This window comes from Alligator mississippiensis, chromosome 8, assembly GCF_030867095.1.
Source record: "Alligator mississippiensis isolate rAllMis1 chromosome 8, rAllMis1, whole genome shotgun sequence".
In the NCBI taxonomy this organism is placed as follows: Eukaryota; Metazoa; Chordata; order Crocodylia; family Alligatoridae; genus Alligator; species Alligator mississippiensis.
Window position 1 is genome coordinate 52,195,629 of NC_081831.1, and position 26,266 is coordinate 52,221,894.

Genomic DNA, 26,266 nt, shown 5'->3' on the forward strand with positions numbered 1-26,266 from the left:
CAGAAGGGGAGTTTATCTGTAGAAGCTGCAGGAATCAGAGTTCAATGAAGAGACCAGTCTGGATTGCTTGGTGAGAAAGGACTATGCACTATAGAAAGGTGTAAGAAACTCTGCACTGTGAGCAACACAAAATAAGTGCCTCAAACCTTTACACTGATGCTACTGCAGGGTGAAATTAATGCCAGCTTGGGAGCTTGTGTTGTGTGACCTTTATTTTTGGGAGTAGATGAATATGATTTTGTTTAAACTGGACATCTGGATGTGGCTGTAAGGTGGGGGGATTGGAGGCCACTGGGTGCTGCAAGGGCACCCAGAACAGAGCACTCCATGGCCTGAAGCCTGGTGGACTGAGTGGAGCAGAAACCCAAGCATTTTGGAGGGAAGAATGTTGCATGCCAGGGGACTGAATACCTACCAGCAAAAACCGAGAGAGCACAAGCCCAGAGCCCATGAAGGTTGTGACCAGGAAACCAAGAGGCCCACAGCCTAAGGGGCAGGCTGGGGTCTATAAGCCTGGTGTCATGGTGTGGTGGGCCCTGGGTGGAAGGAACCTAGATAGATTGACGTGGGCCAAGGCTGAAAGAGGCTTCAACCCTGACAAAGGCCTACTACAAAAGGCCTCCTAGGGGCAGTCTTCCTATGATTTGTAACATCAAGACATGGTAGGAAAGATACAATATAGGCAAACCCTGGAAAGCCAGAAAGGGGAAACAATGTAGGGCCCAGGGGGTGAGCCAGGCATGAGACCTTTCTCCAGTGCTGGGCATGTTATACCTACCCAAAAAAGGGAGATTTCTTACTGTCCCTAATTAGAATTCAGCTCTGCCCTTGGAACATTACATGGAGACTAAAATGCCTTACCCAACTATTTGGCTTGAAATTCTTGCCTCATTGAAATCAGTATGGAAATTTTTCATTGCCTTCATTACGGACAAAATTTCACATTAGATTATCTTCCTAATATTTATAATTACACCCCAGAGGGGATTCTTTTGTTTGTTGGTTATCTGCAGGGGGCGGGGATTGTTTGTGTTGAGTCCTTCTAAATTATGGCCTTGGTATTTTGATATCAGTGAATCCCACAGGCTAGTTATACATTTCTCTAATAATCTGGAAAATCTATATTAGTATTGTAAGGGTACTCATGTATGTGACATTGGTTTTGTGTGTCATTTTTAATGTAAAAATAGGTTTTGAAACAACTTTCCAAGAACATAACATGACGACTTGCCAAGAATTATGCTAGCATATAAAAGTGGAATAAGAAAATATTATGCATTTACCAATTCTGGCTTTTCTTTTGAAACAATGCATTTTTATGAAATGTTAATGTTTATATATGCAGTCAACCTTATCCACTTTTGCCCTCAAAATGAAATTTATTATCTGTGAATATTAGAACATCTTTTCAATACACTTCCAGTGAGTATCTTGAAACCATTGTTAATGTTTTTTAAGTTCATATACACACAAATTTATTTCATATGTCAAATCAATAGATTGATCTCTTTCTCTCTCTTTCTCTCTCTTTCTTCTATAAAGTGGTAATTTTTGCAGGAGAAATGAAAACTTATTTAAAGCTTTTAAATTACATTATGGTTCCCACTGTAATTGAAGTCATACACCCAACTTTTCAAGAGTGTTTATTTCTGTGTAAAAGTAGCTCTTAAAGCTTTGAACCATTCTGCTTTTAGATGTAACATCATAACAAATGATTCACTGATCATATACAGTGTGAGCTAAATGCATATATCAAAAATATTCTTTGAATAATTACCTGAAAAGAAAATATTGTGGAGCTGTCATGAGCAGTCACTATATCTAAATGAAATCTCACTCTTACATGACAGGACTAGAGTTGTTTTGTGATCATTTATTTATTTCTCCTACTCTATAATCTGTCAAATTAAGTTTGATCATGTCTAGTTGATATTATTATTTATTTAATTTGAAGTAGGAATTTTTAATTTCCAAACAAAACATCATCAAATAATATGATACCAATTTTGTCAAAGTAGCAATAAATATTACAGATAAGTATTCAAGCTTACAAAATAAATACCTGGGGTAAAACTCACAACAGTGCAAAGGACTGGCACAAAACATATTACTTGGTGGGACTTTTCAAAAAATAATGAAGTCAGTGATATTCTTTCCATTTACTGCAATCTGATGCAGATGAAGTTATACAGGAAGTTTTATGGACAGAGGTATAGAGATGGACTTTTGAATAGTGCACAATACATCAAATGTCTCTGTTCCATAGGCCACTGTGAAAAGAGTCCGGGCTAAAATTGAGCATTAGGCTTTCCTCATACTAGGCCCAAAGAAAGAATGGCTATTCTGGACTATAGTTGGGAGTATTCATTTCATGCAGCTAACACTTAGACAGCTCTCTAAACAAAACTGATTGTAACTGAATGAGCCTAGTGATTACCAGAAAGGCAGTACAACATTCAAGTTTTGAAAAAAAAGTCATCTTGCTTTAAAAAACTAAAATATTCATAATTTTTAAGTTGGGTGGTAGATGAGTCAGAGGAAGAATTTGGTAAATATGCAATATAAAAATAGAACTGCTGTGCCTATACCTAGGTGCTCTATATACTTATACTTAGCTTGATTTTGGTTACAGCTGACAGTTATCTTTTGAAGACATATGAGGATCCTGCCTTCCTCAGGTATGTAATCAGTGATCCCCATATAAAATGCAGTTTTAGATTTCAATCATCTCTAGGCGCGTGGTATTCTAAGAGGTTAAAAACCATATTTCTAGAGTTATTGGGACAGTAGCATGATGGTGATTAATGGTGTTATAAAATCTTAAAAGAGCACCCTCAAGACTGATAGAAATAAAATTTGATCTACCATTCCAGCTTTGTTTCATTTTGCTAGTGTACTTGTCACATCATTCTTCCATTTTACTTGGATGCTCCAATTTTAGAGTAGAATGCATTTAATTTATATTCAACTGCCATATGCAGTCCTAAGGACTGAACAAGCAGGCAGCTTAGAAGGAAAGCATAACTTGGATGTGACTTTACATGTCAAATAAATGTTTAATCCATGATAAAAGAGAAACTGAGTGGCATAGGTTTGTTGTTGACAAATTGATAATCTTATGATACAGCTTATTTACTGAAGACATGTAATTTACAGTGTAAAGATTGGCTTCTGGCCTAGGAGTATATTTAATTATAGCCAATTGTGCTGCTGCTTACAGAGAGTGAAGTCAGTCTACGACGATCCCTTTAGTTTGTGGAAACGCCAAAAAGATGATGCTATGGGATGGATCATCTTTTCATGTCCCTTATTGTCTTCCCATAGTGGTGTTTGGGGAAGATATACTCAGGATTAGAATTCATCTTTGGTTTTGTTACTATGTTGTTTTTCCAATGGGTAATTATTATTATGCAAAACTATGCACTGGATTTTATTCCTGTCATCAGGTTGTCACTGCACTGTTTTTTTATATGCTGACTTGCATAATGAATATTGTTTCTATTTTATTTTGGTATTGTTAATATCAGTGTTAATTTCTCAGCACAAACACTGAGGAAGGAGCTAGCAACTTCATTCCAGAACCTTGTAAAGTATGGAGAAGTCTGGGGACTTATTATAGGAGTATTCTATTCACTTTCAGATAGGCACATACTGCATGTGGGTGTATGGTTTGGGGATTAGATAGGCTATTCAATTCTGGGAAAGGATTAGTACATTATGGCAAAGTGTCAGAATTGTTCTCAAAACTCTGAGACTAAAATGTGTTCAGAATTTTTCTAAAGAGATATGAAAACCAAAATAACTTGGTCAAGATTAAAAAAAAACCAAAACAGTTTAATCTGTAAATGTGTTCAAGATGCCTTATGAAAGATGAGGTTTGGGTTTCTCATGCTTCCATCCTGCACTCTAAAATGGATCCTCCCCATCATGTTATATAACTCATGATATGCTACAGTTTTTCCACTCTGTGATGGGCAACAATACAGAATAAGAGCCACTGACCATGGGATGTCATGGGGTGAAGTCCAGCTGGAGAGCTTGCTCATAAAGAAAAACAAAAACAAAACTTGAATTCTCAGGGGGCATTAGGAGGGGATGTCTGAATAGAAAAAGTCCTGTTTTGGGCTTCAATATTTCCATTTTTTAATGAAAAATATTTGGTTTCTATTCATTCTTTGGTTTCTATCCATGGGAAATAGATAGCTTCAAAAAAATATAAAAGTAAAAAATGCTGTTTTCGATTAAAAAACAGAACCAAAGAAAACATTTCTAGTTTTCCCTAATCATGATTCTACTTTTCAAGGCTTTTCAGTGATTTTTTTCTTCTATATGGTAATTTTATGAACAGTTAATTAGGAGGATGCTTGTCCACATAATCGGGTTTAACCTGCTACAAATGCTCTTGGTTTAATTTTCCTTTCTTAGTTTATGATGACTAATTAAGTAACGTGGATGTGATTTACCACATAATGACTTATTATGCTATAACTAATAAAATATACTAGGGGGCACGTCAGAACAATTTTACCCTCCTGCCCTTTCAATACTACTTTACTGCCAGGTGGCATTTTAGGACAACATTTGATGTTTTGGTTGGTTTATTTTCTTGGGTCATGCCAAGTTGCTTTTTGGGGGGAATTGTTGGTGGCTTTGCTTGAGAGCCATGGGTTTTTGGATGGGGTTTGAGTTCAATAAGTAGTGCTGTCCGCCTCCCCTGAAAAGCCTCACACTTTTTTTTGGGCGCTTGTTGCTTGTTTTATGGGGTGCTGCTGGTTGGGGCAGGAAATCTTTTCATGCAAAGGTATGTTGGCATCTGAGTATCATGTACCCAGGCTAAAACCTGAATGGAAATATTACTACAGGAATTTTTATGTAAAACAGAAAGAATCCTGTGTCTCTTGTCATTTATATCCTTGCATCAAAAAGTAGGATTTTTTCCAAAGCTGAGAACCAGTGTGGGGGTGGCCTGGAGTTGTTACTGAGGTTGATTAAGATTCCTTGGGTACCAGGGATCCCCATGCCCAGGACAGCCTTCCCCAGAGTGAGGTTGGGGGGGGGGGTTATGATCAGTCTACTCCAACTCCCCTTTCCCCTGCAATCACCACACAGTGCCAGCATGAGCTAACACCCCCACCATTGTACAGCAGGGGTATGGTGTGGATTGAGGTGAATAAAGGAACAGCCCAGGCTCAATGAGAGGAATTTTCTTATCACTTAGTCTGTTTGCATGTCAGTCTTTTAACTGCTGCATTGGCCTACAACCAGATCCTTCAATACTTGTTCCCACTCCTGTCTTCTACCCCCTGAAGCTTACCCCTCTTCTCTGGTACTCCTCTTCCTTCTAAGCCTATTTTTGTCCCCAGCAGCTGTCCTGCTTTGACCACCCTTTGCTTGCCATTGCTCTGCCTGACAGTCATATTGCTGCCTCTTTCTGCGGGTGCAGGGGGTTGCGGATCAGGATTGAGGGGCACCAGCTGGGCTGAAGGGCAGGGGGTTGTAGGTAGGGAGTGAGGTGCACTGGCAGGGGTTGGGGGGCAGGGGGCTGGAAGGGCAGGGGGCTGCATGTCAGGAGTGAGGGGCATCAGCTGGGCTGGGGGCTGCAGGTTAGCTAGGAATGAGAAGCACTGGCAGGGCTGGTGGCGCGGGGGTCTTCAGGTTGGGAGTGAGGGACACAGGCAGGGCTGGGGGGAGCAGTGGCTTGGCTGTAAAGCATGATCATGTTTTTTTGTTTGATTGTTGTATATTGTGCCTCCTGTAGGACTGGAGAGGACCATTTCCCATCCTCCCTCAGACCATAACCTTAGTATTTCTCAACAGAACCTGTAAAAACTAGTTGAGTGACTGGCCAAATTCTGGAGTGCTGACCCCCTTTGAATTGCTTGGTTTGCATTAACAGTGTTCCAGTGAAGCTGCTTTTTGGCTGCAGGCCTGGATGAGGGCACCAGCAGGGCTGGGTGGCATGGTCTGCAGGTTGGGAGTGAAGGGCAGTGGCAGTGCTTCGGGGGGGGGGGTGGCAGGGGCTGCAGGTTGGGCATGAGAGGTGCCCCAAAGCATGACAAATCAGTGGCCATACTCTTTTTGATTCAGTAGTTTTTATTATTATTTTCATACAGAGTCAGACACGGTTTCATCATGTTATGCTGCAGAGTCTAAGGACCCCGCGTCTGCTTTTTGGGGGAAGACTGGTAATCTGAAAGTGCATTGTCCTATTAGCATTTCACAGTAACCCTATTCACTTGTCAATTCCGGTTTCCCCACAGCTCAGGGTACAGGTCTCTCATCAGTCTATGCTTTGAGGCAGATCTCCAAACCTGGCTTTCCAGGAGTTTGAACGGACACCAGCCCAATTCAATAAACCATTCTGTGATGTGACCTTTTTAGGGCCAGCAATATTATTGTTTTCTTGTCACTTACCCCATTAGGAATAGAGGAATGGGGAATGGCCATGCCCTAGCAAACAGGCCACAAAGACAAATCCCCATTCCTGAATTACTTTCTGGTATGAGGCCTATGCCATGATTAATCACCCAGAGCTAACTGACCCATACCACATGCACCCAATGCTACATGTTAGGCTTCTCTCCCAGAATTGGCAAAAGCCTGCTTAGCTGTGACTTGCACTTGGCAAGCCATGAACTTTATTTGCTCTTTTCATCAGTCAGCCCCCCCCCCCCCCCCGCCACATATTTCTGAGGTCCCAGGAACATTTCACTTGCAAAATTCCCTGCCTGCCCCCACTCTGCCTGGTCCTGGGGCTGTGGGGGACCCCTGATCATAGTGAGTGGCCTGCTCTCACCATCCACTGTTTTGGGGTGCCCTAGGCCACATGCTAGGGCATTCTGTAATAAGTATATGGGCTTGAAAAAGGCACTTCTTTTGGGCTAGAATTAGAGATGGAAATCCTTCTTAGGCCCCCCACACCATGACTCAGTGCTGCTGGGGCTCTCCCAGACATCTCTGATTAGAGTCTTGCCTAGCCCAAAGCAGCTGCCAGGCTGCCAACTTACAGCCCCCCATGGACACTATACTAAGTATATGGGCTTGAATAAAGACCTGGTTTTTGGGCCTGGATGACAGCTGGAAATCCTTTCTGGGCCAGGCCACATGGTCAGGGGTGTCCAGGAGAGTCTCCAGTGCCAGAGGCATAGTATGGGTTGTCCCTAGCTCTGGGGTATAATGGCCACTTATAATAGTGCATGGGGAGGGCATAGATGTGCCCAGTTCTGGGGTGTAATGGCTACATATAACAGTGTATGGGAAGGGCTGACATACACCCCAGAGCCAGGTGCAACGGCCGCATATAACATTTCATCACAGCACTCACCATACACTGTTATAAGTGGCCTTTACACTCTACAGCTGGATGCACCTGGGTCAGTCCTGGATCAACACAGTTGTGTCTGGAGAGATGAGGAGACAGTACCATGGTCTTCTACTGTGGTCTGTGTCAGGGGGAGCTGTTCTGTCACCCAAGAACTGCCTGGGTGACCGGTGGGGTCACCCTAAAACCAGCACCACAGCAAGGCTGACAGACAAGGCGTGAAGCCCCTGGTGCACACCCCTGTTGGAAAGCCCAATGTGCTGCATGGTGCCAAAGGGTGCAGGGGCAGTGCTAGCATGGGCAGCTTCCCTGTTAACCAGCAGTGTTGGCAACTACATTAATCCCCAAAGACTGCGAGGGAGCAAGAATGCCTATCTCAAATAGAATCCAGTTTTGGGGCTTTAAAATAGGCACTGTCAAATTGGGAGGGGGGGAGCAAGAAAGACCAGAGAAAGAACAGGCTTGGCAATGGTTTGGTGGTCAGCCAGGGCAGGGTGCACCCACAGCTTCCTGTCCATGCCACTGAGGGACTGTCCCAAACAACTCTGACCACAGTCCTGCCTGGCCCAATTACGGTTTGTGCTTGCCAGGCTGCCAACTGACAGCCTCCCCATGCCTGCTGTACTAAGTATATGGACTTGAATAAGGAACTGGCTTTTGGGCAGAGTTTACAGATTTAAATCTCTTCTGGGCCATCTGACATATCAATGGAAAAGATCTATTAGTTTATCTTATCCATCCCCCTTGCCAGCCCAAGGTTTCACACTGCTATTTATATTTATTCTGGTGCTTCTGCCCAGTCTGGTTTAAAATCTCTTCAGTAATGGCACTGTGTAGCAGATTATTCCACAGCCTAGATATTCTTGTATTTGGAAGGTTTCCTCTGTTATTCATCTCCTTTTCTCTTTTTATTTTCATCCCATTATTCCTAATTTCATCTGAAATCATTTATATCGAACCATATCCTTTTAATGCAGCAATTACACAAGGTATGTATCTCCTATACTTTGGTTTAGCTGATCTAAACATACTATTCTGGGTTGGTTCAGCTATTTAATTATTTATTTTTATTGTTCTTCCCTGAATTTTCTACAATTTAAATACATTTGAAGTAGATGCCATGGCAGAATAGGAACCATAGTTTCATGTTTGAGCACCTGATAGAATGAGGTCTTAATTATCATTTGGGATTTTGATTGTTTGGCCTTAAAATAAATACAGAATGATAGCAGTAATAAAATATATCATCAGATATTCAAGGATACTTTTACTGGTAAGTACAGACAAAAAGGCAGTAATCAACAAACACAGATAGATAAGGTGCTTGAATATGCATGTCTAGTTGTATGCCCAGGTCTTGATTTTTATCTTACAGCAAATGAATCAGAAATTAAAATTGAATTGCATTGTGTAAAACACAAACATGAGATCTGAATAATGCCCCCACCTGCAAATATCTGGCAAGTATGCATGTACTGGTGATCTGCATTCACTTGGCATGCGCACTGCTTGCATAAAAATGTAGTTGTTTCATTTTGAAAATACTGTATTTCCCATAGATGGTCTAAATCTTAGAATTGCAATACTATTGTACTTAAAATGGTACCAAGCCATATTGTCTGAGTTGACACCAGACATACTGTTATAGAAACTTATGATGCACTATGTCTGCACTGTATTTTCTGCAAGCATTGAAATAACTGAATTGTTACACTTGCCCCCATAGTGTTGCAGAATGTCTGTGGCCAGGGTTCTCAACCGCTTTATACTCAAGACACCTCTTGGAAAATTCTCGGTCTTAGTTTTCACTCATTTCTTGGCTACAGAAAAGTAATATAGAATTTTTTTCTGTTACAGAGAATTCTGGAAAAACACAGAGCATCAGAACATCTTTAATACTATGGTTTCCTATTTGAAATCATTGGGTTTATCTTGTGAATTATATCTGCATACCTAATGTTGCATGATTCCCTGTGGTATCCTTGAAATGATGTCAAGGCACTCCAGTGCTAAGTACATTAAAAAAAACGGAGGAAGAATTGATCTAAGTTATGTCGTTTTCTGTAAGTGGCAATGTTTGGATCGGAAGCAAACAGAACACACATTCACCCTTTGGTGGGGTGGAAATCTTAAACCAGGTTCTGCCATTTTAAAACCAGTTTGTGTGTGCTGAACATCTGTTCTGTTATACTAATAGAAGTGTAGGTCACCTACACATGTGCCTGGTGCCTGCTCTGATGCAAGCTAATTAGTGTGCATCAGAGATCACTTGATTAATTGCGTCTGCTGAAGCATGCTAATTAGCTCTATTATTTATGGATGCATTGCTAATTAGCATGTTCCAGCAGCCTTGGCATCACATGTATTCAGCATCCCTGTACTTCAAAATAGCAGTAGGAGCACTTTAACTAAACCTTGTTGAACAAGTTTAGTTAAAGCATTCCTGTCACCATTTTGAAGCACAGGATACTAAATATACGAGACACTTTGGGTACTTTAATTAGAGCGGCTCTAGAGAGCCGATCTAATTAAAGTGCCCCCCTCCCCACCCCTTCCCACCTCCATCCCAGAGCATGTGTAAAGATGCTCATAATGTCTGTACCTAGACTACAATGTGCCATGGCACACTATGCCTCTGGCACTGGGATCTGTACCTACACCAGAGTGTGCCATGGCACACTGGTTGAAATTCAACTTCAGCAACTGTATCTTTTTTTTTTTTTAATTTCACTGCCTGTTTCAAATGGCTATGTCCTGTGTTGGAGGTGTGCATGTATTGCAAGAACAAGGTATGTATTTTGTAAGGATTCCACACTTGCAGATGCCTTGATGGAGAATCACTGCTCAACCACCCCTCTGCCTGGCAGTCTAAATTTTTCTAGTTGTAGCCATTTCACTTTGGGTTGAAAGAGGAGGTGGGGAGCTTTGTTATTCCTGTTCATTCAATCCAATACAAGTCCTTATTAATCATGTTGTGTTTCTGTCTTACTTCCTCTTGTCTTATTTGGTTGTTTTTGGTAGCTACCTTATTTCCTTCCCTGTTGTGTTTCTCTCCAGAAGAGTGTGTAGCTGTCCCATCAACTAAGGGATCTTGTTTCTAATTTTTCCTTATTGTGCTTTGCTTTTAATCAGTTTCACCCTAGTTGCTAATATGAGTACATCCTTTTGCTTCATAAAATAGATTCTTCATTTGTCATTCTTGGCCATTAAAGAGTAACAGCATATGCCTTGAATAAAAACATTCCACTAGTGCTAGCAAGATTATAGCTGAATTGTATTACCAGAGCCATAATAAAGAATTTTTCAAAAAGCTTTACTGGCTTCTTAACAGACATAACAGCAAATATTAGCATGTAACTTTGGTTTATCTTTAGCCTGGTATTTACATACTGCATTACTAGTGAGAGCTTTAAATCAAGGTTAATCATGATTTTTTTAGTATTTTATGTGGCATATCCAACATTCAAATTGAATGTGCTCTTTTGAATTTGGAAGATAGGACAGTCCCCTCTCTTGAGGTGTGATGGAGTGAGATTTAACCTCAAGATTAGTTCTTAGGCAGTTTAATATGAACAAGCACTGGTAGGGACCTACTGAATTCATGGTGGAAGCAAGCTGCATGTCAGCTCCTTTAATCTTTCAGGTTCCCCTTCATGGCCCCCCTTGCTGATTGGCTGAGGGGCCCTGAGGACCCTGCTGCTTCCTGCTGACTAGTTGGGAGGCAAAATGACACCATATTTTAAAATGTGGTTTTCACCTCCCTGCCAATCAGGAATAAGCAGCAGGGGTTACTCTTCACATCAGGTTAAGGCCATTTTGCTTAAAGCATGCTTAAAATGTAGAGACTATAACAAAATTGAAAAGAAATCATTCATTCTGTAACTCCACCTATAGGTTCATGCATGCCCAAGATAATGTTATTTTGATATTTTTCATTCAAAAAATGTGACCAGCAATTCCATTTGATAGGTATCCTCAGCTTTCATTTCCCCACAGCCCTCACTCCCTCATTAGGTAGAAATGTTCCTACCTAATGTTTCATCATGCTTCTGGCAGCAAACAATACCTTATGCTTCAGAAATTAGTGCACAAACCCTCAGTGCCCCACTATGTGTAGTATACCAACTCAGCACGACAGTTAGTAAATTCTATGACAAATGAAGAACAGCTTTCTATTAGCACTTTTAGGCCTTCACTGTATATGGAAAAAAATCCACATAATTTGTCACGTATAAAAATTAAACCACAAATCATAAGCCTTTTCTATTTAAATAGATCTGCTGTTGAATTTGAATTGATTGTCATTGTCAATCACTTTTTATGGGGAGATTTAGCATTATTCTTAGCACAATTCAATCTTTTTTATGTATAAGCATCCAGTACAATTGAAATTCTATTGAAGTGGCTTAGAAAGGGAACATTGACTCTGGCAGAACATGTGAAATGTTTACTGCTGTAGGAGTTTTTTTCTCTTCTCTTCATATGCAAAAGCTTATCCAGTCATTCAGGCATAAATCTATTCTTTCTGCAGAGCTTTAAGATAGTGGATGCATATCAGTCACAGATTGAAGAACTTTGTCTTCTATGGATTTTTTTCAACAATTCCATCACTGCAATTTGAGGTTCTATTGTCTTTGTATCACTTTATCCTTTCCCTCATAACACATATTCCTAAGAGGCTTTGTAAGAAAAAGAAATATTAAAACCACTTAAGTCTATGGGTCTGGCATGTTACCTCTCATATGATCATGGGATTGTGTTTTATGAATGTTTCCTATATTTGTGACAGCTTAGGAAAAATCAGTCTCATTCCATGTTCATCCACTGATATTTTGTGCTTTTATTGCCGATGCTGCTAACCTCACTTTTTGAGATAAGAAAAAAGGTCTGTCAATGAAAGTAGCATAGAGATGTTTTACTTTTTCATACTCAGAGTTCGTCACATACATTTTTAGGCCAAATTCCCTTTAGTTTAGACCAACAGAGCAACAAACAAGAAAGAACTAAAGTAAAATTCCCTCAAGATAGACATAGGGAGAGACAACACACAGCGTATACTCCCCTGTCTATACTGGGCTCTGTGTAAAAATACTGCTTGATGAATTCTGCATACAAAGATAATACTATCGTGAGCCAAATAAACCATCCTACCATGGTTAAACTTTCAAACAGCAGAAAAACAAGTGTCTACCTAAGTAATGTTCTCAGGGAATCTGGATGCCTTACAATACTGTCTGGCCACAAAAAAAATTTCATTTTATTCACTTTGGTCTAAACACCACTGAAGTCAATAAAAAGACTCATATGAAGTTCAGAGCATTTTGAAGCAGCCACTTTAAGAATAATTATACAATATAATTGGATTTACCCAGAAAATCTCATTCAGATTAATTACGTACTGCTGCTTTGACAGAGTGATCCAAAATATGACCCTAGACGTTATGTAGGGGTGATATTGTAGCCATTGTGGTCCAGGAATTATGCAAGAGACAAGGATAGTTATAGATGAAAATCTTTATTTGATCAACTGTATGGTTGAGATAAATTTAGACAAGCTTTCAAATATGAAGCATTCTTTGCCAGGTAACCTGGCACCTAGCATTAGGTGACCCAATGAAAAATGCTTTGTGTTCAAAAGTTATTCTAAGGCTGTGTACACGCATTCAGATAATCTGGGGCAATTCTTTCAGGTTTGTTCTCCTGATAGAGACACTTACCCAGAGCTGCATGTACACACATTTGAGTGCTGAGGCCCTGAAAAGTGTAAAGCTGACACTGTAGCTGAGAGCAGGGGGAAGGTTGTGCTGGGGAGGAGTGGGGGGGGGAGGAAATGATGACCTGTGCATGCACCTCACCATGCCCTGTCGGTTTCTTTATTCTGCCTGTTGACAGATGGCAGCAGTACATAGGGAAGCCCTGACTGTCTGCCTCAGATTGACTGGTCAGTCTGTGTTTCTCTTCAGCACAATGCAGGAAAAGGAAGTGTGAAAGGAGTGTGTTCTGTTCCTTCCTGGAACAGCAGAATCCAGAAAGACACACTGTTTCCCTGGAGCTGGAGGGGTTTGCTGGAAGACTATGTTCTCTTCTGAGAGAATCCATTGCATGTACAGATATCTTCTGGGGATGATTTACACAGATTGTTCCCAGGTTATTCTCCTAGAACAGCCTTTTTCACTGTGGGAGAAAAAGACTGAACATCTGTACATTCATGGTTTCTGCTGGGAGAATAATGACTCCCAGGAGAAACTCAATGTCTTTATAAGGCCTAAATCCTTCCCAAACATGGAGTTTGTCCAATACAAGATATCCTCCATAGCAATTCTTGCCTTCCGTAAAAGTCCTAATTTTGGTTTATCTTTAACATGGAAGTCAGGGACAAGCCACCTCCGTATTCTAATGGATTGCTTCATTTTACTCAAAATGGCTTGATTTCTAATTTTTAGATTTCTAGTTTGTTAATCCCTCTAGATTTTTGGCAGTAAGATGTCTGTAAATTATACCAATTCTAGTATTGTGAACTCAAGAAAATAATTGTTTGTGGTCTCTCTAACCTATGAAAAATCACTGAAGTGCTGACATACAGTTGGCCAAAATTCAGGGATGCCCACTGAGAGGAAATTTTCTTACTTAAAAATCTGGTTTTGGTCTGCACAACACTACAATCCTAACTTTTGATAATTTCCTGTAAATTGTAACATAGTGAAATGAAAAATGCTTTCCAGACCCTGCAAACAACTCGATAAAACTAGCATTTACATCAATTTCACCATGCTAACAATAGAATAATTTGTTTTATTGTAAAATTTCCCATAACTCAGAAGTTCAAGATTGTTCATAATTCAGGCAAAATTTGTGATATTATGTTGCTATTACTCAGATGCCAATAATCCAGGATATTTGATCTGAACTGTATGAATTTGGTAATTTTATTAAGAACAGAGTTCAGATACTAATATTCAGGGACAATTAACATGGTATCATTTGCATTTATAAATAGCACATCTGTTTCAACTCAGAATATATTACTACTAGCCATTTTTTTTTTTTTTACTTATGCAATTTTTTATCAGAGGGCTTGGTTATATTTGATTTTTGAATGTTGTAATAAACTCCATACTATTTTTTGTTTCCAAACAAAACAACTGGTTAATCCTGACATGAAAAAGTAATCCGATTGGAAGTTACCCTTCCTCCTCTTACCATATATGTTTTAAATAAATAAAACTTTCTACTTTTAAATTTTAAAAAATTACATCAGGATGTAAGGTGGCATTCTGTCCCTTCCTTGTTGTCTCAGTGTCCAGTATTGGTCATCTGCTTGGCCTTTTCCATCTTCCAAGGTAAAAAAATGCTTCATAGACACAGGTAGGATTTCTATTTCTGGTGGCGTAGCCTTTGCACCTACATAGTCACCTACATGTGTAGAATGGGCACATGGACTGACAAAAAAAATGCTGGATGGTGGTGCAGGATGAAAAAGAAAGTAATTCTTCAGATGCATATCCTTTCTTCTGGATGTTTTAAGCAGTCTATGCCACTATTTTGGAGTATCTTGAATAATATAATGTGTACTTCCCAAATTGTTTTAAATTTTTGCTGCACATTTAAAACACACAAGCACTCATACTTGTGAAGATTCCTAAGGAAAATGTGTCATTAAAAATATTAAGGTGAATAAACACTTCAGTGGAGCCCAGTAGAAATTCACAAATTATCTTATACTTAATTAAAATGAGAAACCTTTAAAAAAGAATACAGTTTTAGAAATGAGCAGTTAAGGGATGGATCCAGTTCCCCACTGCCATATAATACTTGAGCACTACAACTTTTAAGCCCATCCAGCTTTAACTTTGCACTATAATAATTTCCAATCTATCAAAATAGCAAGCTATCAGGAGATAGGAAAATCTCTTTCCAATTCCAGTGATTCATTTCCAATATAATTTAATTTAACCTTAATGTGGTCTGCAATAGTATTCCCTATGAAACACCTACATATATAAGTTGCTATACAGTCTCCCTAAATTGTCAGTAACATGTACTTGCAAGGTCTACATCATATAATCAAGATATTTGATAGCATAAAATAGATCAATCATTTTAATGCTATCCATTGAAATATTATCTTATTCTACCAGCACAATTGCAGTATAAGAGACTCTTTATAACCCTGTCATAACTCAGAGTACAGTGGAACAATATTCCTTTCAGAATCTTTATTTCACATTTCATGAACAATCTATAAAATCAGCAATGTATGTTCAATGGGATACTTCCACAACAGAACAAAAAAGAGGACAAAAATAAGTTGGCTATAGGTTTGTTGGGATTATGTTGAATAATGAAGAGTAATAGGAGAGTGGAGAATGACTAATACGTTACAAACATTATTATATTTGTAGTCGGGAGCAATCTTAATAAATAAGACTAAAAAGGATCACGAGGTCATTTAGGTCAACTGTATGCTTAATGTAGGATCATCGCTGTGTAAACCATCCCAAAACAAATGTTTTCCTTATCTGCACTTACAAACTTCCAGCAATAGAGATTCTACAACTTCTTCAGGAATTTTTTCCAAGTTTTATTTACCTTCATAGGTAGAAAATTCTCTCTAATATATACATTATATATCCCTTGCTGCAATTTAAGTGTATTACTACTTTTCTTGTCCCCTGTTGACTGAGAGAAAGATTGAATGTCATCCTTTTTGTGTTTGGAGACAGGTATTAAATCCCTCTCAGTCTTCTTTTCTTTAGACTAAGTAATTCCATATAAATTCTTATATCTGTACTTCATAAACTGTTTTTTTTTTTCTGGATGTCTAATATTTTTTGTTATACTCTATTGGACTCTCCCCAATTTGCCCTCTTCCTCCCTAAAATTTCGGTACCCAAATCTGGACATAAAATTCTGTTTATGGTCTTACCAGTATCTTTCCAGGCATTTATTAGACTGGACAGTCTACAATTCCCTGGGTCTTACTTCTTCTCTTTTTAAAAGTCCTTTTCCAGTCTTCTATTCCCTTACCATGCGTTCTCAAAGATGACAGCAAATGGCTTTGCAATTACTTAAGCCAATTGGTCTAGTACTCAAGGGCAAATCTCAGAATGCTTGCTGACTTAAAAACATCTAGTTTATCTAAGGTCCCTGATATTCATTAAATTTATTATGTAATTAATTGGTTAATTGCATAATGCATACTACATGTGCAAAGTAATTATCACAGTAAAAATGGCTAACAAGCTATAGCAATGGCCAATGAGTTGCAAAGTTATTTGACAAAGGTAGAAACTAGTTTCTTTCAAGCTTGAAATCTCCTCTGTATTGCGGGGGTGGGGGGGAGAGGCATAGCCCTATACCTGGAATCTCTTGAGTGTATATTATCAACCTTTTACAGAAGCAGGACATTGGCTGCCTTGGCCCCCTACTTTACCTGTGTTAATTTAGGGTCTTATGTCAGGGTTGATCAGTGTTTTGCTAAGAGGTAAGATTACAGATTTGTATAGGATGGTTGGATAGAGATGGACAGCCCTCAGGGGCTGGACTACATAACCTTTGGAGGTCCCTGCCAGCCTTACTTCTCAGTGATTATATGTAGCATGTCACACATAGGGTGATGGTTCTTGGCTAGGTCCTCTGGCGTCTCAGGGTAGATTGCTCTCATTCTCTGTTTCTCCCTCCTTGCAAGGGACTCTCTGTGACTCAGTTAATTCTGATGCCCCAGGATGCAGAAATAGGCTCACTGTCCCTCCTTCCTTTCTTCAGCCATCCTGAAGTCTGTTTTAAGAAGCCATTAGCACCTCCTGGTGAAAGCCAAGGTGTAAATAAACCCTGAAGTGAAATGCTTTACTTGTCTGACACAGAAAAAGATGGGGTAGGGATTTTTTTCCCCAGAAACCCTGGGGGCAGGACAAGCACATTCAAAGAAGCACCTCATAAGATCCCTGGAGGGTTTGAGTTTTCTGTTGCCCCTCTGCCCTGGGCCCCCCAGCTGCCTGGCTCTTTGCATGGGCATCCCCAGATCCACACAAAAGTTGGAGGAAGCAGCTCCTTTACCTAGGGGGTAACAAGAACAGGACCCTACTGGGTCAGATAAATGCTCAGTATCCTGTCTCTGATGGTGGTTCTGGCTGCATTTCTCCCCACACCTTTTTGTTCATGGCCCCACAAAGTCCCAGAACCTCCTGGTCAGCCTCCTGCTGGCTCTGGTCAAGCTGGCTATCTATAAGACCAGGAAGGAGGCTCTGGCTGGGGAGAATGTAGTCAAGTGTGGAGCTGTCGTCTTGTCACTCCTTCGCTCACATCTCCAGGCAGAGTTTCACTGTTTGGCATCTACAGGCTCCCTCGACTTATTCAGAGGGCAGTGCACAATGGCCGGTGAGCTCTGTTCAGTGTCCTCCTGTTATTAACCTGTGACCTCACTTCCTTTCCTGTTTTCTTTTTTGTTGTCCCAAGTATTCAGTTAATGTGTCTTCAGTGGCCTCTATTCTTAAGGGAGGCTTATGGTTTTCCATGATGGGCCAAGGCCTATGACTCTGAGGCATGTCAAATAGGCCTGTTTCTGATGGTGGCAGAAGTGGATGGTATACAGGGGGAGCACTGATATTTCTAAAGTGATCTATGCCCTCTTCAGTACCCTCTCTGGTCCAGTTAATTTCTCATTCCCAGCAAAGATGAAGAGAGGGATGACAGCTCCTGCTAAGAGTTCTCCAGCTCCCCTTGCTGATGAGCTCTGGCAGAGAAAGTTCCCATGATATTTTTCCACCTCTGTCCTTTGAATGTGAAGCAGGTCACATGCTGTGACAGTTTCCATCAAGTGGTATCACCTGTTCTTTGATGGAAATAATGTCTGCCAGGCAGGGGCTTAAATAAACTTTACTTTGTTCTTTCCACTGTCCTTGATGCTAATTGTGTGAAGTATCTAATAGTTGACTTTTTTTGTACGGACTGAAGTTAACAACAACAACAACAACAGGAATTAAACACTTCAATATTCTAACACAGTAAATGCATCTCATCATTCTTAGCCTCCAGTTCTAGTTCAGTAAGGAACCTATATTTTCTTTATCTTTCTTAGTATTTCTAAAGTATTTATAGAATGCTCCCCCCCCCCACACTTCTCAGTTTCCTTGTTAACTATATCTCCATTTCCAAGGTGCTACCTTGCCCTACTGTCTACTTTTTCCAATTTTGTCTCTATATGCTTGAGCTATATTTTTATATGAATCCTAATATGGTCAGGTTTTTACTTTTTGTGAGATTCATTTTCAGTTGTAGATCACTGAAGAGCTTGTCAGCTGAACACACTCATTAAAATAATTATTTTATATTATAATTATACAGGTATTTAATTATAAAAGTAATTATTTTATAATTATAAAAGTATTTCTGAAAATGTAGTGACTCCTCTGAAACAGCACCCTTTTAACAGTGTTGTGGCTGGGTGGGGGGTGAATAATGAAATCTCTCTCCTTGGGGCTCACCTTCCATGCTTTCAAATGATGGAAGAATAAGAAGTTAATTCCCCAAAAAGAGAGGATGTAGTAAATCATCCCGCAAGTGGGATTAAAAAATTGGTTTATTAGTGAATTGCTCACAGGTTGTGGAGAACCCCAGCTGTTCTCGCAGCTCGTGGTCTTTCTTTTGCCCTCGACCACTGTGCAACCCACTCTCCTGAGCCAGTCAGCTCAACTCCAGTCCCGCTCTCTTTTCTCTCTCTTGCTGGTACCTTTCTCCATGGGACCCCCTCTCAGTTGGTAAGTTTTTCCTTTCTCCCTCACCTCCTTGCTTCACCGGTTGCCTCCACCCAGTCAGCTGGTTTTATCAGCAAGTTGTTCCACTGCTGGGTTGGCTGTGGCTGGCATCCCCCCTGAATCTCTGCACACCGTGCCCCAGGGGGCAAAGGAAAACCTTCTGCTGTGGACTTAAATAGCTGCTGGCTCCTAATAGGTCAATATTCACCTTGGGTGTGCCCCCTTCCCAACTGTGTTTACTAAGTAATTGACTTTGCCCTGTCCCTGATCGGACTTTCCCCACTACTTGCAACTTCATAACATCAAAGGAAAAGGGCTGTCTTTGCCCTGTTAGAAGTATGTTCTTGATTTGGGATGATTTGATCATTCATATTCCCTTATCTGTTGAAGCACAACATTCTGAATGTTCCCATGTTCTCATATTTCACTGTTTGTCCTTTGACATCCTCAGTCAAAACTCACTGAATATATAGCGAATATAGGCTGCTGGTAGATGTTTAAAAAAAAGGCGCTTTACTTTAAATTCAGATCATTCCTGGGCTGAGCCCAGCATATGCCCAGAAGTTAGTTGGACCCAACTTGCCCAACATTTGTATAGATCAGGTGTTTTACTGGGGCTTTTTTGGTGCTTTTATCTAATAGCTGATTGACTCAGCTTTAGATAACAATGCCAAAAAGCACCGTTGAAGCACCCAATCTATACAGACACTACAGAGCTGGGTCAAAGTAACATGCTGCTGCTTTTGGTAAAGCCTGGGTTTTTTCCTTTATGCTTTTACATTATATTATATATATATATATATATATATATATATATATATATATATATATATATATAATGTCTGCAGGCAGTCAGTGTTTAGCCTAAGTTGATAATGTGTACTAATAAAAACGAAAACCAGTTAAGTAGGGATACCGTTGTCAGCGTCTTCTGGCGAAAATCAAAGTCTCCATAGATCTTGCACCAAGTTGTGCTGTGTCCAAAGGAAAAACTCACTTTATCTTTGCAGAATCTAGCAATTGTAATCACCCTGTACCTGCCTGCCACATCTTGTTGTCACTTGTAGGTATCTGGAGGCGTTCCCTTTTTGAGAATTCACTTCAAGGATATATGAGGCTTGTCTTCTCTGGGGCTCCAACCTCCCCTTACACACCACCCAAACACCAACCAGATGTTCTGATATGGCAATTCATATTAGCCACCAACAAATATTCTATTTCTGTGTTGGTCTTTACTTTTCTTTAGCTCAGCATCTCCTTTGATGCTATTATTCAGATGGAAAATGTCCTGGCAAACCCAGAAATAGGTCTGTTCATTGTTATGACTGACAGAAAATGGTAACCGCCAGCAGACATACAGGTTAGGTAAGTATTGAAGGGTTTCAAGTTCCTGGGATGCTAGACACTTTCTATACTTTTTCTGTCTTTTTCCTTTTTTATTATGAAACCAGTTCTTCCCCAGACTCTGAGAACACTCCTCAGTGAAATCAGTCCTGGGTATAAACAACTGGCATCCCAACAAAAGCAGAAGTAAAAACCATGAGAAAATATATATACCCCATGGTTAGGCAATGTATTTACTCACAGCTGACTGCAATTCTTACTCTGCTCAGGCTTCCTTTCCCCTAGAGGGTTCGCCTTTGCTCAGTGTTTTCCTTTCTATGTTACTTGGTAATATATCAAACACAAGGAAAATAAGAGGGGGAAAAAACAATCTTTCTTCAGTTAAACTGTCTTCAGTGTTACCCTCTGTTCCTCCTACTCACTGCAGATAGACCTTGCAATATGCTTTCTGAAGCTAGAGCTCCTCTGAGCTCAGTGATTGATTCTCCCTCTCTTCCCCTCCTCCAGAGCCTCCCCCTTGCTGATCCCACTGCAGGTCAGACCACGCCATTGTTTACACTCCCACTTGTCTTCCCCAGGGCTCAGCTCTGTAAAAGGGCATCAGACGCTGCAGATGCCAAATTGGAAGGACTGGAAGCTCCTGAAATGGCTTTCTGGTGGCTGCATTTCTCCCTCTGTCTGGATTCCTGTCAGTCCAGTAAGTACCTTTGCTCTCTTTGGTTTTTTTAATCTGAAGAGGTGGGGAAGCCTTTTTACAACCATATTTCCAGTTCCAAAAAAGATGACACCTGTCAGGCGGATACCTCTCTCCCAACCCACAGCTCCCTGGTTATGCCAGGCCCCTCACTCCCAACCTGCAGCCCCCTGTCCCAGCTGCTACCCCTCACTCCCTGGCCCTGCCAGTGTCCCTTACTCCTGACCCATAGTCCCTTGCCCCCTTTGGCCATGCTGCTGGCACTCATTCCTGAGCCACAGCTCAGCCCCAGTACAGTCTGCAGGGAAGAAGAGGGGAGGCCTGTGGCAACACCCCCCCTGCCCTGGGCTGGGGCTCAAGTGTCATGCCTGGTAGCCTGCCCACACCCCAGGGAGGATCTTGTGGGGCTGCCCTGCCTGTGCAAGCATGGGTACTTACATGCCCATCCCCTCCAAACACCCCTGCCACATACACACCCTGGACAGTCCCCATTCCCTGGCCCTCCCAACCCGCTCCCCATAGACTTACCTGCAACTAGCTGCTGAGGCTGCTCCCACCACCCTGCTTGGTTGCATGCTGGCCATGTGCATGTGCACACACACACACGGTACTCCCTGCCTCCAATCATCCTTCTCTTGTTCTCACCAGTGGAGCAGAGCAGAACCCCAGACATTTGTTCAGATTTCAAAAAACTGCCCAGACGAAGATTGGAGGATTCAAAAAAAGATATGTCTGGGAAAACCTGGATGTATGATAACCCTAAATTAAGACATCTTTGAGTCCTTACATAGCATCTTAACCACTTTGCACTTTAGAATGTGTTGCCTGGATGATTTGGGTAGATAAAACATACCATGTGGACTAGGGGTGTGAAACACATGGCCCATGGACTGGATCCAACCCACAGAGCTGTATGATCCAGCCCATGGGTTTTGCTGGACTGACCCCATGCATTGAACCCAGCCCTGTGCACTGTGTGTGGTGTGTGGGCTGGACCTGGTGCTGTCTGCCATGAACACAGCTGGGGGCCAGCACAAGGTGCATAGTGCATGTGGTGCCCTACTGGATCAGGCTGGTGAATTAGGTCTAGAGATGATCTGGACTGGGCTGTGCCAAAACCAGCACAAAGGGATGTTCTGACAGAATGTTGCATGCAGCACATGCCTCATGCCAGCCTCCTATGTGTGCCAAGCCTAGCCCTGTGTTCAGTGTGCAGTAGGTGCCACCCCCAGGACTTGCTGTGCATGCAACACATGGGGCCAGCATGAGGGATGTGATGCACCAGACCAACCTTTTGTGCTGGTAGGCAGGCCAGACCCAGTGCCATTGAGGCTGCACAGGGGACTGGTCCCAGTCTGGCTCACAAACAGGCACAGTGACCCTCATCCAGCCCATGAGAGTGGATGAGTTGATACCCCTGGTACAAACACTAGTACACTGACTAACATTTTATATATCAAAATACCACAGTTCACAACAAATAGACAATATCTTGTGTATCTTGACAGAGAAACAATATGTTTTATGCTTTTTGAAATAGTACAGTTGTAGTAAGCAGAAGAAACTACTTCCATTGTGTTAAATGTTAAGGTCCAGAGACTGACATTCATTTTTTCAGGCAGAGCTAACTGTGCCTTGAGTTTAGGTCTCTTGGCTCCAAGTGACCTAAATTGCTGGTGTGAATAATTGCAGATACAGGATTTCACCTCAAGTTATTTGCACCTCCAAGAATTTGAGTCCTAGTTAAATCATAACTGAAAATTTGAGCGGAAGGATGCATTTAAAACAATCACTATGGAATGGAAACTTTTTATTTCTATTCAAGACAACTAGTACTATTTTTCATTTTAAAATACACTCCACAGAGATGAAGAATGGTGTATGACTTTTCTTGCATGCAAGGTTATGAGCACTTTCACAAGATTTTCTCCTACACTCATAGCTATTGAGAGACTTTGGTAATATTTCCTGACTCTGAATTGGTAACAATATTGCAATTCCCTCAAATGTCCCACTACTTTTATAAATACAGGAACAACCATTTCTGAAAGGAGTGAAACTGAACATTTCCTTATGCTGCTGCTTAACTAAGTGCTGCTCTTGCTTTCTTTTTGCTATGTTTAAGTCTTAAATAAATAATTTAGACTTTAATTCAGATCTTTTTCTCCCACAACCAAAAGACATTTTCATACTCATGGAAATAGAGAAAAGAAGGGAGCAGATGATGATGTCAGATGAGGTTTTTAGTACCTTGTTAACATTTTTTTTTCTATATATAATCGAAGAATATAGCCTATGGAAATATGATTTAATTTTTTGTTTGAAAAATAGATCAAGAATTATGTGGTAGGTAGCTCACATTCACACAAATGTTATGTCAAACATTTTACTGAATCTGCAGACTTTGGATGACTTAAAATCTATATCCTCTGCCAATGTTGCCCTATCGATTCTGCTATTATTGCAGACGTGCGCGTGCACACACACACACACACACACACTCTTTATATAAACTATTTTAAACCTCAACAAGTAGATACTTGCTAAGTGGCATTGTGTGTCTTCAAAATGTATCATCAGCAGTGACTTCTTGAGATACTATTTCAAATGGGTGGAAATGTGTAAGTAAAATTATTAGCAGATTTCCAAGAGGCAGCTGGGAGAGTCCAGTTTTCTCATCTTGTACTTCCATAAGTACTATATTCAAAAAGAGCTTTCTTTTGTTTTATAAACTGCTAGAAATGAAAAGAGTTGAATCCTCTGCTTGAGGTGCTGGTTTTAAAACTCATTTTGACATATTGGTCCCAATTCAACTTTGATATAAATAGTTGTATATAAATAGCATGTTGGTGGAAACAGGTCAGAAAACAGATGCAACTTGTAGAGAAATACAATATTCTCCAATCTGGTGTTCAGTGGGTGCGCCAGATGAGAGTAATTTGCACGGTGAGGGGAAAAACCATGGAAATAAGAGACGTGTGAAATGCGGTGGTAGTGGAAGAAATTTTTCAAAATACCACATTTAAAAACTACACAAAAAAGAAAACATCCTTAATATGTTTCGTGATGGAAAAAATATTCACAAAAATGTCAATTTTAAAACTTTGTCTTAAAATAGAGTTTATAATTTGAGAGCAATATTTTAATGCTGTGGACTCTTTGTTGTACTCCACTTGAGAAAATGCACTGTGAACCTACCAGGTCAGACCCCTCCAGAAAATGTCTTTAGTAAAGAATGTGGCTCCCAGGTATCCAAAGATATTTCTAGAAACAGATAGGGCCAGAGAAGTGGATCAGCTCTGCTGTAGTATGTTGCAGCATAAATGATCTCTTTCATTGGGCTAAACACATGTTGACCTTTGTCCCACCTGTTGATGGTGATGGGCAAGAGGTGATGTGATCTTTAGAGGCAGTTAGGGGTAAGTAAAGAAATTCCCACTTTCCCTCATTACCAGGGATCCTGGATTTCCCTGAAAAAAACCCCCCAAAAATCACAAATTCTCTGCTAACTCCCCCCCCCCGCATCCATGATTAAAATGAATGCCCCCCCTCATCCCCCCACCAGGCCCTGCTGGTGCTCCTCACTTCCCACACACAGCCCCCAAAGTGTTGCTGGTACTCCTTGCCCCCCACCCACAGCTCCTGCTCCCCCAGCCCTACCAGAGGGGGCCCTAAGCTGCCAGGGGTATGCACCTGGGTCTGCAGCCCCCAGCTCCCAGTCCCCGACTGCTGCAGGCATGGGTGGGGCAGCTCCCCTGTACTCCCACAGGGCAGGGAGGACCCACACCCTCCCAGAGCTGTACCCAGGGTAGGCTCAGGCTGAGGCAGCTTCCTAGACAGTTGGGGCTTGGGGCCCGGGGCTGCAATGCAAAGCTGCAGGACCTCAGTGGGGAGCAGGACAGGACCATGGGTGGCACATCTGGGGGAGGCAGAGGGCCAGTTCCTCACTGCTGCATGCACTTCCAGGGGGCACAGGGGACCCACACCCCCAGATCTGTACCTGGGACAGATGTAGGCTGAGGCTGCTGCCCAGCTAGGTGGGTCTTAGGGCCTACAGATGCAATGCATGGCTGCAGGGCACCAGCTGGGAGCAGGACTAGGCCATGGGTGGTTCATCTGGGGGAGGGGAGCGAGAGGGCCAGTTCCATGCCCCCCACAAGTGTGTGCAGCAGCAGCAGAGACCTGTGCCCCCCAGATCTGTACCCGGGGTAGGCGCAGACCGGGCTTGAGCTCCCACCCCACTTCCATCCACCTGGGGCCTCTGGAGCCAGCAGGCATGTGCCAGCATGACTGAGGACAGCGGGGCCATGTGGAGATTCCTCGCCGATGTGAGCTCCCCACCAGTGCCTGCCACTGATTTGGGGGGCACAGCCCCATGCCACTGCTCTCACTGCAGCCCTGTGCATGGGAAGCATGTCACTGGGGCAGTGGGAGGGTGAGCAGTGGTGAGGAGGTTTTCTGCATGGTCCCTCCACTCCCTGCCATGCTGGGTTGCAGGGGTGGAAGCAGGGTGGCAGAGAACAGCAGTAAGCAGAGGGCCTGCTGTTCCTTGCTACCCTGCTTCTCCCTTCCCACCCACCCCACTGCAACCTGGCACAGCAGGGAGCGGAGGAGCCATTTGGAAAATCTCCTTGCCACTTCGTGTCCCCCCACTACCCTGATGATGCACCTCCTGCACACAGGGCTGCACCCCCCAAAGCAGTGGCAGGTGCTGGAGGTGTGTCTCCAGGGTAGCGGGATGGGAGCTGGGGGAGGGAGCTCACACTGGCAAGGAAACTCCATGTGGCCCCACTGTCCCCAGCCTTGCTGGATCATGCCTACCAGCTCCAGTGGCCCCTGGGGGAAGGAAGTAGGGTGGGAGCTCAAGCCCACAGCCTTAGCCAGCCTTGGGTACAGATCTCGGGGTGCAGGTCCCCCCTGCTCCCTGGGAGTGCATGCAGCAGTAGGGAATGGGCTCTCTCCCTCCCCGAGATGAGCCACTCACAGCCCCATCCTTCTCCCAGCTGGGGCCTTGCAGCTGCGCATTGCAACCCAGGGCTCCAAGCCCCAAGCCTTACCTGGCTAGGCAGCAGCCCTAGCTCTGCCCAGATCCCTCCTTACAGGAGCCTAAATCCCCCTCCCCCTCCCCACCCTTACCTGCTTGAGCTGCTCTGC

At 42.1% G+C, this 26,266-nt stretch overlaps 1 long non-coding RNA gene across 1 annotated transcript in view; it reads left to right on the forward strand.

Annotated features, from left to right (window-relative positions):
- LOC109283276 (uncharacterized) overlaps window positions 1-26,266 on the forward strand; it is a 133,849-nt gene that overhangs the window by 71,081 nt on the left and 36,502 nt on the right. The window contains exon 3 of the long non-coding RNA XR_002090382.2: window positions 20,997-21,115. This is a non-coding gene — a long non-coding RNA (uncharacterized LOC109283276). The remainder of the gene's footprint in view (window positions 1-20,996; window positions 21,116-26,266) is intronic.